Consider the following 17,129-nt stretch of genomic DNA (forward strand, 5'->3'; position numbering starts at 1 on the left):
TGGACTCTCATTTTTTCGGAGATTTTTGATGACTGATTCCATTTCTTCGCTGGTTATGGGTCTGTTCAAGCTTTCTATTTCCTCCTGATAGAGTTTTGGAAGCGTATGGGTGTTTAGGAATTTGTCCATTTCTTCCAGGTTGTCCACTTTGTTGGCATATAATTTTTCATAGTATTCCCTGATAATTGCTTGTATCTCTGAGGGATTGGTTGTAATAATTCCATTTTCATTCATGATTTTATCTATTTGGTTCATCTTCCTTTTCTTTTTGAGAAGCCTGGCTAGAGGTTTGTCAATTTTGTTTATTTTTCAAAAAACCAACTCTTGGTTTCGTTGATCTGCTCTACCGTTTTTTTAGATTCTATATTGTTTATTTCTGCTCTGATCTTTAGTATTTGTCTTCTTCTGCTGGATTTAGGCTGTCTTTGCTGTTCTGCTTCTATTTCCTTTAGGTGTGCTGTTAGATTTTGTATTTGGGATTTTTCTTGTTTCTTGAGATAGGCCTGGATTACAATGTATTTTCCTCTCAGGACTGCCTTCGCTGCATCTCAAAGCATTTGGATTGTTGTATTTGCATTTTCATTTGTTTCCATATATTTTTAAATTTCTTCTCTAATTGCCTGGTTGACCCATTCATTCTTTAGTATGGTGTTCTTTAACCTCCACGCTTTTGGAGGGTTTCCAGACTTTTTCCTGTGGTTGATTTCAAGCTTCATAGCATTGTGGTCTGAAAGTATGCATGGTATGATTTCAATTCTTGTATACTTATGAAGAGCTGTTTTGTGACCCAGTATGTGATCTATCTTGGAGAATGTTCCATGTGCACTCGAGAAGAAAGTATATTCTTTTGCTTTGGGATGCAGAGTTCTAAATGTATCTGTCAAGTCCATCTGATCCAATGTATCATTCAGGGCCCTTGTTTCTTTATTGACCATGTGTCTAGATGATCTATCCATTCCTGTAAGTGGAGTGTTAAAGTCCCCTGCAATTACCACATTGTTTCAATAAGGTTGCTTATGTTTGTGAGTAATTATTTTATATATTTGGGGGCTCCCGTATTTGGCACATAGACATTTATAATTGTTAGCTCTTCCTGATGGATAGATCCTGTGATTATTATATAATGCCCTTCTTCATCTCTTGTTACAGCCTTTAAAGTCTAGTTTGCCTGATATAAGTATGGCAACTCCAACTTTCTTTTGACTTCCAGTGGCATGATAAATAGTTCTCCATCCCCTCACTCTCAATCTGAAGGTGTCCTCAGGTCTAAAATGAGTCTCTTGTAGACAGCAAATAGATGGGTCTTGTTTTTTTATCCATTCTGATACCCTATGTCTTTTGATTGGTGCATTTAGTCCATTTACATTCAGTGTTATTATAGAAAGATATGGGTTTAGAGTCATTGTGATGTCCATAGGTTTCATGCTTTTAGCGATGTCTCTGGTACTTTGTCTCACAGGATCCCCGTTAGGATCTCTTGTAGGGCTAGTTTAGTGGTGATGAATTCCTTCAGTTTTTGTTTGTTTGGGAAGATCTTTATCTCTTCTTCTATTCTAAATGATGGACTTGCTGGATAAAGGATTCTTGGCTGCATATTTTTTCTGTTCATCACATTGAAGATGTCCTGCCATTCCTTTCTGGCCTGCCAAGTTTCAGTAGAGAGATCGGTCACGAGTCTTATATGTCTCCCCTTATATGTTAGAGCACGTTTATCTCTAGCTGCTTTCAGAATTTTCTCTTTATCCTTGTATTTTGCCAGTTTCGCTATGATATGTCATGCAGAAGATCGATTCAAGTTACATCTGAAGGGAGTTCTCTGCGCCTCTTGGATTTCAATGCCTTTTTCCTTCCCCAGATCCAGGAAGTTCTCAGCTATTATTTCTTCAAGTACCCCTTCAGCACCTTTCCCTCTCTTCCTCCTCTGGAATACCAATAATGCATAGATTATTTCTCTTTAGTGCATCACTTAGTTCTCTAATTTTCCCCTCATACTCCTGGATTTTTTTATCTCTCTTTTTCTCAGCTTCCTCTTTTTCCATAACTTTATCTTCTAGTTCACCTATTCTCTCCTCTGCCTCTTCAATCCAAGCCACGGTTGTCTCCATTTTATTTTGCAGCTCATTGATAGCATTTTTTAGTTCCTCCTGGCTGTTCCTTAGTCCCTTGATCTCTGTAGCAAGAGATTCTCTGCTGTCCTTTATACTGTTTTCAAGCCCAGCGATTAATTTTATGACTATTATTCTAAATTCACTTTCTGTTATATTGTTTAAATCATTTTTGATCAGTTCGTTAGCTGTTGTTATTTCCTGGATGTTTTTCTGAGGGGAATTCTTCCGTTTCGTCATTGTGGATAGTCCCTGGAGTGGTGCAGGACTGTGGGGCACTTCCCCTGTGCTGTCTTGAATAACTTGCATTGGTGGGTAGGGCTGCAGTCAGACCTGATGTCTGCCCCCAGCCCACCGCTGGGGCCACAGTCAGACTGGTGTGTGCCTTCTCTTCCCCTCTCCTAGGGGTGGGATTCACTGTGGAGTGGTGTGGCCCGTCTGGGCTACTTGCACACTGCCAGGCTTGTGGTGCTGGGGATCTTGTGTATTAGCTGGGGTGGATTGGCAAGGTGCACAGGGGCGGGAGGGGCAGGCTCAGTTCACTTTTCCTTTGGAGATCCGCTTCGGGAGTGGCTCTGCGGCACTGGGAGGGAGTCAGACCCGCCGGAGGGATGGATCTGCAGAAGCACAACGTTGGGTGTTTGTACGGTGCAAGCGAATTCCCTAGCTGGAACTGGTTCCCTTTGGGATTTTGGCTGGGGGATGGGCGAGTGAGATGGCGCTGGTGAGTGCCTTTGTTCTGCGCCAAGCTGAGCTCTGTCATCCAGGGCTCAACAACTCTCCCTCCCGTTGTCCTCCAGCCTTTCCGCTCTCTGAGCAGAGCTGTTAACTTATAACCTTCCAGATGTTAAGTCCTGCTCGCTGTCCAAACACACTCCGTCCGGCCCGTCCACTTTTGCAAGCCAGTCTCAGGGGCTCTGCTTGGCCGGCGGGCCACCCCTCTGCCCCGGCTCCCTCCCGCCAGTCCATGGAGCACGCACCGCCTCTCCGCTCTTCCTACCCTCTTCCGTGGGCCTCTCGTCTGCGCTTGGCTCTGGAGACTCCGTTCTGCTAGTCTTCTGGTTGTTTTCTGGGTTATTTAGGCAGGTGTAGGTGGAATCTAAGTGATCAGCAGGATGCGCAGTGAGCCAAGTGTCCTCCTACGCCGCCATCTTCCCAGGATCCTCTCTGCATGTTAATTTTATATCCTGCATCTTTGCTGAATTCATGTATTAGTTCCAGCAATTTTTTTGTGGAGTCTTTAGGGTTGAGATTTCTATCAAAAGCAAGAAAAGATTTTTGTTCTTCCATTGGACAGAAAGGGAGCATGGAGGGGAATATGGGGAATGGAGAATGGAAGGTTTTGCCTTTGGCTTCCCAGTCTACAAATTAAGACTTTTTCATTCAAGGGAAAGGAAAGTGATCAGTATTAACAGACAGGTATTAACATTGAGGACAGGTTAAGTGCAGGGTAAGTTCTAGAGCAAGACTTTATCAGCCCAAATGTATAGTAGTCTTAAAGTGATGACATCATTTGTAAAGAACATCAAGTCCTAAATTGTCCTTGGCAATGTGCTAATCTACCTGCGTGTCCTACACCCATGTTAAACTAATCTTCAAAATAGATCTAATGAGGGGCGCCTGGGTGGCGCAGTCGGTTAAGCGTCCGACTTCAGCCAGGTCACGATCTCGCGATCCGTGAGTTCGAGCCCCGCGTCGGGCTCTGGGCTGATGGCTCAGAGCCTGGAGCCTGTTTCCGATTCTGTGTCTCCCTCTCTCTCTGCCCCTCCCCCGTTCATGCTCTGTCTCTCTCTGTCCCAAAAATAAATAAACGTTAAAAAAAAAAATTAAAAAAAAAAATAGATCTAATGAACTGACAAGCGGACTATAAAAATCTATTTTCTCTGATTTTTACATTCAAAAAGCAAAATTTATTATAATATGTCACTAAATATTTGTCACTAAATGACTTTCATGAAATATGGAGATGAATTTAGGTTATTTCCTAGAAATTTAAAAATTTTAGTGTCTATGATCCATATATTTTCTGTACATTTCTTTGTACAGTGTTTTTTGGTATAATTTCAAAGTCTTTTGGGCTATATTCATAATGTTTTTATTACCTAATTTTGTTCAATGCTTCCTTTTCCATTACTAGTATCTTTAGTGATTCCTCATTATTTCCTTCCTATTCAATTAGTTGGAGCCTTTATTTGTAATCTGTCAGCTCATTCACAATGTTTAATTTCAGTTATATCTTCTTTTTTTAATGTTTATTATATGTTTTAATTTTTATTTTTCTGAGAGAGAAGAAGCAGAGAGAGAGGGAGACAGAGGATCTGAAGCAGGCACGAACTGTGAGATCATGGCTTGAGCCAAAGTTGGACACTAAACTGATTGAGCCACCCAGGTGCCCCTAATTTCAGTCATTTCTTTAGGCAGATACCTGTCTTTTCAATTATTAGGACAGTTGTAGAACTTACATAAAATGTATGTATATATATTTATAAATATATAATTATGCATACATTATATGTGTTTATATTATTATAGAATAATACAATATACCATTAATATTTATACATGTTTATCCTATGTATATTTACTTATATTCATAGAAAGTGTGCATATATAAAAGGTGAATACAGTGTGCAGAATTTTCCAAATTTATTTAATCACAAGCCTATCTGTTTTTAGTAAAGCGTCTCACAGGAATGGTGTTCTGTGGAATACATTTTGATAAATGTCATTTATTCATTAGTTCTATCAATAAATATTTATGTGTCCATTACCAGGAAGACAACAGAAGTTAAAACAGTAGGGAAAAGAATACTTACCCTCATGGAAATTAGATTTTTCTGGAGGAGACAGTCAATAAACATAACAAAGAAAATAGTGAAGTTTATTAGAAGGTGACAGGAGCTGTGGTGTGAAATAAACCAGGGAGGAGACACGGAGCACCTGACATAGGGCCATAGTTTGAAATAGATGGTCTTGCAGAGACTTATGGCAAGAGTGATATTTGAACAAAGATTTAAAGGAGGTGATGGAGAAAACCATGGAGATGTTAGGGGGCTAGGATGTGTTTCCAGCAGAACAAAGAACAAGTGCAAAGGCCCCGAGGTTACCTAGTTTTAAAGACTGGTAAAGAGGCCAGAGGCAATTTTGATGAGTAAGGGGGTAAAAATATATCCAGATGCTTCCATTTTGTAACTGGTTACAGGTGAGACTATGTTGACAGAGATGATGGTTGATGAGAAATTTGTAAATTATTGTCAGTATAGTAAATTTTTATTTTTCCTTTTATTTATACATTTACTTATTTACTTAAATAAATTTATTTTAAATGCATAATATGTAACATGAAATAAATATGTTATATGAAAGATATAATGAACATTAATTCAGTCACATTTACCCAGCCCTCCCACTACCCTCCTTTTTATAAATGCAGCCGTTATTGCTGGTACAATCTGTACTCATCATATTTGTAAGCATATCTGATAAACTCCTGAAAATATAATTGCTATATTTACAAGTATATGTTATGTGTATTTAAAAATTGTTGATAGGTAGGTATTATTATTCCCTGGATATTACTCCAACTCACAATTCTAACATCAGTGTGCGAAGCTGCCACTTTCTCTATAATATCATTAAGAATATTTTTGTTAATGTTTATTTATTTTGAGAGGGGAGGGGGGACAGAGAGAGAAGAAGAGAGAGAATCCCAAGCAGGCTCTGTGTTGTCAGTGCAGAGCCCAACGTGGGGCTCAGTCTCACAACTGTGAGATCATGACCTGTGCCGAAGTCGAGTTGGATGCTTGCTTAATCGATTGAGCCACCCAGGTGCCCCATCATCAAGAATAAATTTTTTAACCTCAGTTTTCTATACCAACTGTCAGATTAAGCTAATTATTTTATTTATTTTTTATGCTACCTATATTTTATTGGTATTTTTATAGTAAAACAACTTTAAGGACAGTTTCAAATGAATGGCAACATATCAGGGAAATTTGAAGTGCCAAAACTGCTCTCTTGAAATGGAAGCTAATTATTTGCAGTTATAAAAAGGTCACTGCAACAGTTTCTGGTAATCAACAAAGAGATAAATTTATACAGTTGTTGCTCTCAGATACAAGTTTTTTTTTTTTTTCCTATTGTTTGCTGGGCATATTCAGAAATGCCAAATCATTCTTAGTCTTTATCATTTCACTAGGAACATTTTAATATGTCATTTCATACACACACACACACACACACACGTGTATATATATATATACACACACACATACATATATGGAGAAGAAAGATACATTTCTGACTAAAAAATAATAATGAGCACAAGTTGATGATCCATATTGGTTTAAACAAATATTTGATAGATTTAGGTGACAGATGTGCTTCCTTCTAAATCAAGTATCTAAAAACATTTTGAGCTGTTTTTTTTCAATGGAAGACCATATGAAAGATGGTGGGGCCAGAGTTAATAAACGACATTCAGCATAAATCCTGCACCAAAGTTATTTCATGGCTTTGTGATATTCATGGGTTTTCAATGTCAGGTCACAAGGATTTGTTTCTTTAGGTAGAGGTTCCCAGAAGCCCTCAGGTTTTACTTCTAAGATATAGCTGTACTAGTGAGCAGTTTGATTTGGAAGCAAAATTTCAGGCATAGAGGGAATGCCATTTCTATGAAAATTTAAAAATAACCTTATGCTTAGTTTAATTTTTTTTAATCCTTCAGTTACTATTAACAGGAATAGGGGAAGGTAGTCTGCAGAGGAACAAATTCTCAAGTTTAGGCAGATTCTTCCTTTAACACTTTTAGAAATATCCACCCTACTGTAGCACCTTAAACATAGTAGGTCATCAGTAAATATCTGTTTAATAAGTCAAAGAATTAAATAAAAGAACAAATAAAGGTATATGGAGTGCTTTAGGCAAACTAACTGGTCTGGTCTTCAGTTGCCTCATGTATAAAATGGAGAAAATAATAGTATTTACTATATAAGAATTGTTAATTTACATTATATAACGCAGGCAAAATACATTGTAACTTGCCAAGCACATAGTAAAGTTCAATAAACATTAACTTTCATGATGATGCTTTTCTTTATAGTGAGGGAGAGAATTTCAAAACTTTCATTAGTACTTTCATTTATAGTATAAAAGGGAAATAAAGTTTCACTGAATAAGTCAGGGCTGTGTAACAAAGATTTTCTTCAAAGAGGACCAGAAAATTTGCATTTGTTTAGCCAGATTCCTTCAGCGTCTTAGCTATTATTGGTTGCCAAACTGACATCTTGAATATTAAATCATTTAGTCACTAGCTACCACTTTATCTAGACCCATATCATTAATGCCTTAATAAGCCGCATTATTGGGTGGATTTCACTCAAAACTGACTTGAAGCTTGTGTATATGTCACTCATGTCAGTGCATTCTTTTGTTTTTGAATTTTATTTATTTACTTATTTAAAAATTTACATCCGAGTTAGTTAGCATCTGGTGCAATAATGATTTCAGGAGTAGATTCCAGTGATTCATCCCCTATGTATAACACCCAGTGCTCATCCCAGCAAGTGTCTTCCTTAATGCCCCTTACCCATTTAGCCCATCTCCCCACCCACAATCCCTCCAGCAACCCTCAGTTTGTTCTCTGTATGTAAGAGTCTTTTATGTTTTGTGTTCCTCCTTGTTTTTATATTATTTTTTCTTCCTTTCCCTTATGTTCATCTGTTTTGTATCTTAAATTCCACATATGAGTGAAGTCATATGATATTTGTCTTTCTCTGACTACTTTCGCTTAGCATAATACCCTCTAGTTCCATCCACATAGTTGCAAATGGCAAGATTTCATTATTTTTGATTGCCCAGTAAGACTCCATTGTGTATATATGTGTATACACATATATACACCACATCTTTATCCATTCATCTGTCATTGGACATTTGGTCTCTTTCCATACTTTGGCTATTGTTGATAGTGTTGCTATAAACATTATGGTGCATGTGCCCCTTCAAAACAGCACACCTGTATCCCTGGGATAAATACCTAGTAGTGCAACTGCTGGGTCATAGGGTAGTTATATTTTGAATTTTTTTGAGGAACCTCCACACTGTTTTCCAAAGTGGCTGCACCAGTTTACATTCCCACCAGCAGTGCAAAAGAGATCCTCTTTCTCTGAATCCTTGCCAACATCTGTTGTTGCCTGAGTTACTAATTTTAGCCATTCTGACTGGTATTAGGTGGTATCTCAGTGTGGTTTTGATTTGTATTTCCCTGATGGTGAGTGATGTTGAGCATTTTTTCATGTGTCGGTTGGCTATCTGGATGTCTTCTTTGGAGAAATGTCTTTTGCCCATGTCTTCACTGGGCTTTTTGTTTTTTGGGTGTAGAATTTGATAAGTTCTTTACAGATTTTGGATACCAGCCCTTTATCTGATATATCATTTGCAAATTTATTCTCCCATTCCATTGATTGCCTTTTAGTTTTGCTGATTGTTTCCTTCGCTGTGCAGAAGCTTTTTATCTTGATGAGTTCCCTCATGTCAGTGCATTCTTAAATTTCCAATATTTACTTTCATGGACTTTGACTAGCTTTCATGACTTAAACCTAGCTCACTTCTCTAGAAAACTGGGAATATATAAAAATAAAATTTGAGCATACTAAGCCAGATAACTATGATTATATACTTATTAATAATTAAAAATGGTATATGGCAAATATAAAATAAATCTTTTCATAGAAAGTCCAAATTCTTTATGCTTCCAAAATTCCAATCTGTGGATGGTCTTTGACCCAACCACGTACTTGAAACGACAGGACTATTTCATAGGTCAGCTTGAATTTCAGCTGGCACAATTACCTATCTTTCAAGACCTTGTATCTCATATAGTCTATGATGGTGGTTCCAAAACCAAAATGATAGCCCAAAGATGAGAGTCTGACAGACTTTTCTGGTCAGTCAAGAAATTAGAAACAACAAAACAAAAAATAATATAGTATGTTCTCCATAAAGTTAAAATTAGTCAAGTTTTATTTTTAAAAAATTTAAGTTTTTTATTTATTTTGGGGGGGGGGCATAAAGAGAGGGATACACAGAATCCTGGAAGCAAGATCCAGGCTCTGCACTGTTAGCACAGAGCCCAAAGTGGGGCTCCAACTCATGGAGTGCGAGATCATGACCTGAGCCAAAGTTGGGCACTTAACTGAATGAGCCACCCAGGCACCCCAAATTCTGTCAATTGTTAAAAATAATTTGAGATGTCATTGTATTTTTTAAAAAGTTTTTATTTATTTATTTTAAGAGAGAGAGAGAATGAGGAGAGGAGGGGCAGAGAAAGAGAGAGAATCCAAAGAAGGCTCCAGTGCAGAGCCCAGGGCAGGACTTGATCCCACTAACAGTGAGATCATGACCTTGAGCCGAAATCAAGAGTCAGATGCCTAACAGATTGAGCTACTCAGGTGCCCCAGTTATCTCATTTTTTATGTTTAAATACCATTATAAAAGGAAATAATGATCATAGTAGTTAATAATAATCATTGTATATCAGCCAAAACAAACCAACAAAAAAGAAATAGTTGATTACTCCATGTGTGTCCTCCCTAACATATTTTTTTCTTAGCTGGTTAGAGAATAAATTCTAATCTTTCTTAGAGTTGTACTTCCCATTTAGCTTGCTAATGACCATCCCTCTCTATGATATAATATTCTATTAGAATCATGATACATTTATATTTATTACTTGAATCCCATTAAATCCATTCCTTCAGTGGATATATATTGAACTTTCTCTCTCTCTCTGTGTATATTTATATGTATGTATATGCATATTAATATATGTATAGAATATACATATACATACATATATGCTCATATACTTATACACATGCATTAACACACTCTTTCTCTATAAATAGTGTATCACTACTGCCCAGCACTGCATCTAATTTGACACATTTTCTTAATTTGAACTCTTTCCACTGTCACCTTTTTAATTCTGTTCTATTTCCTGCTATCTTAAAATAAAACTATTTTACAAATATATAGTTGAAGGGTACTTAGAAAGCTAAGAAGCAAAAATCACCATCAGAATCCCAACAGTATGTTTTGTATTCACTGAAAAATAAAACAAAAGCAAAGAATAAAAAGTACTACAATTAGAAGTATAACTTAACTGAACCTTGCAAAAGTACTATAGAGTTTGAGTTATTTTTCTTAAGAAGAATGAAGCCTACACATCATTGAGCTCCAGATTTGGGGGAGAAGTTCTAGCTCACTGCTTTTCGGCACTTGAATCGGCTTAAAGGGAATTGTCTGTCGTGCTTGATGGTTTGGCAGATTCTGGAAGCTGCTGGATGTTCTGGGCTCAATGGAGTAGAACACCACAGCCTAAAACTGATTCATGATCCACTTAGTGGAGAAGGAAGTTTTTGCCTGGGGGAGTTATCTTTTCCTTTAACATTGTGTCCTGGATTGTGGCTCAGAATAATTTCACAAAACATTCCAAAATGGAAACATTTTTTCCCATGCTTACAGTATAGTGGTTGATGCCTTTGGGTGAAAATCTAGTAACACAGATGAACTGTTGTTGTTGTTGTTTCTTTTTGGATTATCTTCACAGCTTAATTTTGTTGTTGTTGTTGTTGTTCAGCACTCTTACTTAAAATATTCTGGGGGCGCCTGGGTGGCTTAGTCGGTTGTGTCTGACTCTTGATTTTGGCTCAGGTCATTATCCCAGGATCGTGGGATTGAGCCCCTCCACACTGAGTGTACAGCTTGCTTAAGATTCTCTCTCTCTCCCTCTACTCCTTTTCCCTGCTTGCTCTCTCTCTCTAAAATTAAAAAAAAAAATAACAATAAAATAAAATATTCTGAAAAAAGATTGGTAAGTCTAGAAAAATCTGTCTCCTTTCCAAGTTATAAACTAGAAGTGAATTCCAGTAGTCTCCAAAAATGCCTTTGACTTCTATAGAATAAACTTTGTAAAATACCTTTGGGTATACAGTCTTATTTTATAGGCAGTGCTCCTATGAAAGAGACCCAAGAAGTGACTTTTCTACATCGGCTCAGCATTTAGGTGTTCTAGGATGTGCTATCTGACTCCAAGCTTTCTAAGGACTCACTGTTTCTGATATTCTGTATTATTTCTTTCATCTAAAATATTTTTCTGTCCCTGTGTATTTTACTTACCCATTTTGACTTGATGATCCAGTGGAAAAAATTATAAGGAAATCAAACCTCCTTAATTGTTTGCTAAGCATGTTGAAACTTTCTCATATATTCATTTCCTTGGATATTCATTATCTTTCACCTTTTTAATTCCTTTTCTGTGTTTAGAGAAAAATAATGGTTTATGAAAGTCACTGAGAGATAATTATCTGCCTGTAATTGATGGCAACTACTTGGAATTTTCCAGAGAGTATGAGGGTTATGGCTGGTCATCACATTAGAATCTGTCTCATGGGTTTCCATCATGCTGTTTGGAAACAGTGTGAGAAATAGTAGGAAACTACTAAGAATTTCAGGCTAACGTGACCCAAGTGGCTTACTCTGGATCCTGTCTGATATTTTTCATTTTTAATATGAATACTGGGATTTGTGATTTAAATTTTATTTGGCAAAAATCTTCCTGCTAAAAACTTGAGCTTTATTTTGTCTATTCTTTATTTCTATGCTTTCTTCTTTTTTTTTTTATTATTAGAGAATTAGAATAATTAGAACGCAAAGGATCACCTCCTCCAGAAAGCCAACAATTCCCATTCTTTTGTCCTTGTTCACTAGCTTGCATGATCATATATTATCATTTATTTTCTAGTTAACGTATTTATACTTTGTGCATCTTTTCCCTCTTCCCCACCCCTAGTTCAGCTCTCCATCTGGGCTGTCTATGTGGCCTCTCCTTTGTTTCCCTAATAGTTATTGTGACAAAATTTTCTGAGTTCTTGGTCTGGTAAGATTCGGAGCATATGAAATGGAGAAAGTAAAGTTAAAAAATGGATTAGAAGTGCCACAGTGCAGTGCCATATAAGAGGACACAATATCAGAGAGGTAAAAGCAGTTCTTAATGCTCCTCAAATTTCTTTAGCATAGAGATGCCATTTCTGTCCAGGCAGAACTTTTAACATTCTCTTTTATTGTGAATATAATGAGTATATAGCAAAGTACATAAAATAAATAATATTAGTGCAAAAAGCACAGCTGTGTCATGCCACCTTGGTTAAGAAAGAGAACATTGCCAGAATTCTAGAAAATCTCTGCATTACCCATTTCAATGCTGCTGATTTTTATGCTAACCATTTCCTAGCTTTCCTTAAAATTTTGCCTTGATTATGCAGTCTGTATAATCTTGATGCTGTTAGTCCTCTACCCTGCCTCTCACATTTCCTTGGGCAGTTGCTGCATGGCAAAAATTCACAGATGTCCACCTATTTGGAGAATTGCCATTGGCCAAATGGGAATCTCTGTATCCTCAGTACTGACTGGCCCTGCGGCACAAGAGGCCATCCCTGAACTCAGGGTGGATCTAACTGTTTGATGTTCCAGGGCTTCACCTTGCGATCAGACTAAAGCTAGTCTCTGGCTAAGATTTTATTCTTGCAGTAGTCTTTCCCCTGCCTGTTTCGTTTCCTTTACTCCCTTGTCCTACAGCTTAGCTCCAATAAATGAATCTCTTGAACAAGAATCGCCATCTCAGGCTCTGATTTTAGGGAGTCAGAACTAAGACACTTTCTGTATTCGTTTTCTATTGTCATTTAACAAATTAGAACAGACTTTGTGACTTAAAACCACACTCACTTATGATATTACAGTTTCTGGGGGTCAAGAGAGTCCAGGTATGGCTTAGCAGGGTCTTCTGCAAGGTGGTAATCAAGGTGTTGGCTAGGTGGGGGAGTTCAACTAAAACTTGACTCTGGAAGGATCTGCTACCAAGCTAACTCAGATTGTGGGCAGAATTCATTTCCTTTTACTATGAATTGAGGTTTCATTTTCTTGCTAGCTGTCAGTCAGCTAGAAACCTTTGTAGGAACTCAACTGGAATTCCTTGCCAACATGGTCCCCTGGTTAATCAAAACCAGCAAGGAAAAGAAAGAGAGATTCTAGCAGGACAGGTGCTACATCCTTATGCAACATGATCATGTATATCCCATCACTTTTTTTGTATCCTGTTGGTTAAACGACAATCACAAGGCAATTTAGACTAGTTTTGGCTGTTTTTGGATTTTATGTATTTGGGATCACACATTGCATGTTTGCTGTGTCTGTTTTATTTTTACCCTCCCATTTTTGTTTTCTATGCATTTCCAGTTTTCTCAAATCATTTATTATGTTTTTAAGATCCATGTTTTGCTTTGCCTGTGGTTGCATTCATTTGTATTTTTCTGTAATATTTTATTTAATGCAAACTAATGAGTTATTTTTTCATTCTACTCTTTAGTTGGAATATTGTTGGTTTTGACGGTGTCTACTTTTTTTGCTATTGCAAACTATGCAATTATGAGAATAATTGTGTATATGTCCTGATGCATTTAGTCTCCTTTTTTTGTGTGGAATTGTGCTTCTGAAGCTTCAGCACACTTAGGAATCATTTGATGAACTTGTTAGAATGTCCCAAATTCTGGGACCCAACACTAGAGTTTGTTTCAGAAGGTCTTGATGGGAATTTGCATCCTAAGGTCTTAGGTGATGCTGGTGTCCACACTTGAGAAGCCACTGATGTAGAATGCATTCTTAGGTGTGCAATTGCTGGCTCAAGAGTATTGGTATTTATTAATACATATTTCTAGTGAATTTAACATTCTTTCATCGTGTAGACCATTTCTCTAATAATTCTCATTGCCTTAAAATTTGCTTTGTTTGATATTGCCATAATTACATTAGCTTTTTGGGGGTGTTGGATTTATCTTTTAAAAAGAGTCTTTGGGCACCTGGGTGGCTTAGTTGGTTAAGTGTCCACCCATGGTTCGTGGGTTCAATCCCCATGTCAGGCTCTGTGCTGATAGCTCAGAACCTGAAGCCTGCTTCAGATTCTGTGTGTGTGTCTCTCTCTCTCTGCTCCTCCCCGGCTCACGCTCTGTCTCTCTCTCTCTCTCAAAAATAAACATTAAAAAAAGTAAAAAAAATAAAATAAAAAATATTTTTACTTCAAAGCTTTTTATACACTCCAATTTCAAATTGTGTATGTAAAAGGGCTTATAGTTAATATTATTTTTAAAAATCAGCATAACGATTTTTTTTAACTTAAGCATGTAGCTAATTTACATTCAATACAATTCCTAAAATATTTGGCTTTCAGTTGATTATATTCTTATGTCATTAATAATTTTTTTCTTGGGGTGCGTGGGTGGCTCAGTGAGTTAAGCATCCAAATCTTGATGTCGGTTCAGGTCATGATTGTACCATTCGTGAGATTGAGCCCTGAGTCAGGCCCTGTGCTGACACCAGAGCCTGCTTGGGATTTTCTCTCTCCCTCTTGCTCTACTCCTCCCCCAGTCTCTCTCTCTCTCTCTCTCTCTCTCTCTCAAAATAAATAAGTATTTAAAAAAATTGTTTTCTTATTTTATATTCCTTTTTTCATTTTTTTGCTATATATACACACATACACATAAATACATACATAGTCACAATATATAAATATACACACATATATTTAAGAGTTTGGAAGTTATAAATTTTTCCTTTCCAAATGTTTTAATACAGGTATTCATGGCCATACCCTGGAGATAATACTGTACCTATGCTTTATCATAGATTAATAACTATCTTTACCTGAATTATCCTTTCAGCAAATGTAAGGATCTTAGAATACTTTTTACTCAATTACCTCATCTCAATTTATATACTCTTATGTGTTTTGATTCTCTTTCTATACATTAACCCCCATAAGACACTTTACATTTTATTTTCTATTATCAATGTTTATTTAAATTTGCCACATATGTACTGTTTTCTTTACTTATCATGTCTTCCTGAATTTCTGAGCTTAAAATCTGCATGAATGTAGTAAGACTGGTTGTTTTATTGTCCGCACCTAATAATTCCAATATCCAGATTCCCAATGGGTCTCTTTTTGTTTTCTGTTGTTCCTTCTGGTTTGGCTTATTTTGTCTTATGAGTCTGATTATCTTTCTGTGTTGGACATTGTATTCAAAAATTGCTTTTAGAAATAATCTGAGGCTGACAATGGTGTTTGTTTGTTTATTTGTTTTTCCCGGAGAGGATAGCATAGTCAGGGCCAGGGCAGCAAAGAAATCCAGTTGAAAGGATTCAGAAACTATTTATAGAGTGTTCTGGGGCAGGAAACCAACAAGGGACACTGAGTTACTTGGTCTAGTTTAAAAGGACAAGGGGAGGTAGCAGTGGAGAATCACCTGTGAAGCTTTACTTGGAGATGAGCACAGCCACTGCATGAACTATAGCAGAAATGGAGGTGGGGGAGGCAATGCCCTGATTTCTCTATCCTCCCAGCCTCTGCTGTCCTGACCATGCTTCTCTTTGTCCAAAACCGATTAGAAGCCAGAGGACATGGGAGCCTGAATGATGTAGTCAATTAGGTGTTAGTGATACTGAAACAAAGAGCAGGGAAGAGAAGGGTAGAAAGTAAATCTGGAGAGCCAATGTGGAATAACAGATACAGTGGGTGTATTTTTGCTTCTCCTGCTCTTTGCTGGGGCCATGACTTGAGTTTTTCTGGGACATGTAAGTAACTTATCGGAATAAAGTCCAATCTTTCACTGTCAGGGTGGAGAGCCTCTAGGCCTAAACTCAGAGGGATGGTGACTCAACTGGAGTCTCCTATCTTGATGGGCTCTCTATGCCATCCTCTGCTTACTGAGTCCCTAAAAGTAAAGCTCCACCTTTCAGCTGTCTTCAGTCAATCTGTAAAGCCTCCAGGGCATAAGCACGACTTAGCTATAATGTTGTTTGATCTCTACCTGATTACCCACTTTCTGTAATATTTTTACAAGAAATTTTGAAGGAAGATGGGGAGGATCTAACTATTTTCTTTGTCTTCAGTAGAAAGGTTGAGCACGGGGTGGCAAACCATGACCCATGGGACAAATCCAGCCCAATACTTGTTTTTGTAAATTAAGTTCTGTTTGGAAAAAAAACCCATACCTATTAATTAATATATTGTTAATAGCTGTATTCATGATGCAATGGCAGAGTTGGATAGTTTAGCTAGAGACAGTAGGACTCCACAAAGCCTTAATACTTACAATCTAGCCCCTTATGGAAAAAGTTTACCAGATTCTGCTAAACATGCCCGTCATTTTCAGAAACCAATCATCCTTCCCACAAGAAAATTTAAACATATATAATTCACAGTGTGAAGCATCTTCATATATACCATCTAATTAAATTTTAGTGGCAAACTTGATCGAGTTGAGTTTCTTTATTATTACAGATCTATCTAATGATGGTGATATTAATGAAATGTTCAGTGCTCAAACTGAAGTTAATTGGTAGGAAAATAAGAAAGAAGTGGTGTAGATTACTGGAAAAGGCCAATAAAACTGCCATTGATGGAGATAAATGGAAAACTGGAACTTTAAAGTGATTAAAAATATGATTAAGAGATTTAATTAATGTACACACAAACAAATATTAGGCTTATCATCATTTAAATCATATTTTGATACTTTCTAGCACCTACTGTGTGGCTGATAATATGCTACAATTTTTATATGCACTCTCCCAATCAAGTTCATCAAGTTCCAATCTCTGTTGAGTTAATTACAATTCTTCTCATTTAACAGATGGGTAGACTGAATTCCAGAAAGTTTAACCAATTTATTTGTGATCTCAAGCTTGCAGGCAACGGTTTTGGGATTTGGATCCCCTTTATTTTTTAAAAAATTTTTTTTTCAACATTTATTTATTTTTGGGACAGAGAGAGAGACAGAGCATGAACGGGGGAGGGGCAGAGAGAGAGGGAGACACAGAATCGGAAACAGGCTCCAGGCTCTGAGCCATCAGCCCAGAGCCTGACGCGGGGCTCGAACTCCCGGACCGCGAGATCGTGACCTGGCTGAA

At 37.3% G+C, this 17,129-nt stretch overlaps 1 long non-coding RNA gene across 1 annotated transcript in view; it reads left to right on the top strand.

Annotated features, from left to right (window-relative positions):
• Positions 1-17,129, top strand: part of LOC147574863 (uncharacterized) — a 121,171-nt gene that overhangs the window by 78,491 nt on the left and 25,551 nt on the right. The window lies entirely within an intron of this gene.

This window comes from Puma concolor, chromosome D4 (genome assembly GCF_028749965.1).
Source record: "Puma concolor isolate L17-30 chromosome D4, mPumCon1.1.hap2, whole genome shotgun sequence".
NCBI classification, from domain to species: domain Eukaryota; kingdom Metazoa; phylum Chordata; class Mammalia; order Carnivora; family Felidae; genus Puma; species Puma concolor.